The sequence below is a fragment of the Pteropus alecto genome, unplaced genomic scaffold (assembly GCF_000325575.1).
Source record: "Pteropus alecto unplaced genomic scaffold, ASM32557v1 scaffold71, whole genome shotgun sequence".
In the NCBI taxonomy this organism is placed as follows: Eukaryota; Metazoa; Chordata; class Mammalia; order Chiroptera; family Pteropodidae; genus Pteropus; species Pteropus alecto.
In genome coordinates, this window is record NW_006433024.1 from 1332912 (window position 1) to 1335554 (window position 2643).

Genomic DNA, 2643 nt, shown 5'->3' on the forward strand with positions numbered 1-2643 from the left:
ATGTTTTGCTTAGTGGCTGCTTGTTTTAACTTATTGCTTCTGAGTAAAACCATTTTCTTACACCATCACTGTCTACAAACACATTCCAGAAACCTTTCCTTTGCTCTTTCTTGTGTGTCTTTCTTGAAACAATGATATGTGGTTTTCTCTTCCTACCCAATCAAAATCTTACCATCCTTCAAGGCTTTGGGCAAATTTCTCCACAAAGCCTTCTCAGATGCTCTCAGTGCCGGGAAAAGGGCATATCCAGGTAGATCTCTAAGTCTGTTTCCTTATCTGTGAAATGGGATTTCAAATAGTCATAATGTGAACTAAAGGAAATGACGTATATAAGATGCTAATCATCACATCTAGCACATAGTGTGTTCCTCTAAAGAAAAATAATAATAGCTTTTCATTTAGATAGTGGCGGTGAGAATGAAAAAAGAGCAGAAAATCTATTAAGGACTTACATGTAGGGACAGGCCTTCGTGGTTGATTCTTTGTATGGAGTTTCAGAAAAGAGAAGGAGAGGTCAGACACTTAGGTCTCTAATTTTTGAGCAAGAGAAATGAAAGCACTCATGGAGTTAAGTAAAAGAGTTTTAATTTTTTGTTTGTTTTTGGGGGAGTTGTGGGTTTTCGTGTGGGTTTTTTTTTGTTGTTGTTGTTTTTTGCTTTGTTTGAATGAAGTGTCACATCATAGATATGGCACTTGGTCCTGGGCATGTGGAATTTAACAAGTTCTTGGGACACCCAAAGGCAGATATCCAAAGACTGTTGACTCTCTGAGTCTGGAACTGAGGAGAGAGATCTTTGAGTGTCTTTTGTTTTGTTTGCTTTTGTTTTTTTTGTTTTGTTTTGTTTTTGTCATCAGCCTAAGTAATCCTTCAACTCTTTTGAAAGATTTATAATTTACCTGTGGTTTAGACTCTAGAGTCTGACCTTCCTTTTATTTTTATTCACTCAACACATAACAAACACCTATATGTGTTGGGGATTATACATGATGCTAGGGAAACACTATGCAAAACGGACATGGTCCTCAGCCTTGCGATGCTCAGCTGAAAGGAACACTAAAATGAGCCCAAATTCAGCATTTGTAGTTCTTGAGAAGTAAAGCTTTGTGAATGCAGAAGAGTAGCATATGTATTTTAAAAATCTTCATAGTATTTTTTTTTCCTTTTCTGGGTTTTAACTTTTACTAATATAGAAAAAAACTTCACTTACATCATATAATGCTTCTTGCTTTCAATTCTACATTGTTTTATAACATTGCTACAAAAATATCATTACCTAAAATTTCCCCCCATTGCTGGATTTTTAACTCTTCTAACTTTTTATAATTTACTTAAAATTTTTTTAACTGAGCTTAAAATAACTCTCATATTATAAAATGTACTATCTTAACCATTTTTAATTTGCAGTTCAATAGTGTTAACTATATTCACATTGTTGTAAAATAGATCTCTAAAACGTTTTCATCTTGTAAAACTAACACTCTGTACTCATTGAATAACAATTCCCTATTTCCCACTCACCCCAGCCCCTGGCAACCACAATTCTACTTTTTGCTTCTATGAGTTTGACTCCGCTAGATACCTCACATAAGTGAAATCACAGAGTATTGTTCTTTTTATCCCTAGCTTATTTCACTTAGCATAATGTCCTCAAGGTTCACACATGTTGAGCATGTGACGGGATTTCTTTCCTTTTTAAGGCTGAATAATATTCCATTGTGTGTATACACCACATTTTCTTTATCCATTTGTCCATCCTTCAATGGACATTTGGGTTGTAGAAGCTGTTGTGAATAATATGAATGTGAATACCGCTTGGCTATTGTGAATAGTGCTGCAATGAACATGGATGTGCCTCCAGAGTACTTTGATTCCAGATGTAGACACTAATCCATCCCCATGCCTGAAAATGGTTCTTGACTATAACTAAGAACTTCAGGCTTCAGCTGGCAAGTGGGGAATGTTGGGCCAGTTCTGATTAGAATCCCATTTCTGGATATCCAGGCAGCAACCAGGTGAAGGAGAAATAGCCTGAATCACTCAGAGCAGAGTTTCCTGTGTGAAAGATTGTATGCCTACTATGTGCAAGACCCCAGGCTAGGCACTTTCATGTGTGTGAAGGGGAAAATATGGGAGGCTTCTTGAATTAATAAAATCATGACAGTAAAGATAATTTTTTTTTTCAAATTCCCATGATCATGTATAAACAGTAATAAAAACAGTGATCACTAATGTCAGGAAGAGGTCCAGCAGGGCAGGATATCGAGGATATCAGAAACTTAGCATGGAAGGGGCTTGTGTTATTTGAATGATGAGAATGTGTTATTTGTGTTAATTGTGAAATGAATATATTCAAAATTCAAACATAATACAAACTACTGAAATTTAAGCTTAACATTTTCCCCCAACTACTGGCGTTTGTGTTAGGATAATAAGGAAAATGGGTCTGTGTGGCTGATGTGACAGAGACTAATCTCAAAGGGTACAAAATCCTCTGCCAGGGTTCTAAGCTGATACTCCTTACTTCCTAGGTTGCTGTTTAAATAAATCTTTTCTGCTGAAAGCTAGTCTTTAAAGAACGATAATTTCACTTGAGAGCTACAAGTCATGCCTGTAGACGACATTTCCAATAAAATCAATTCATA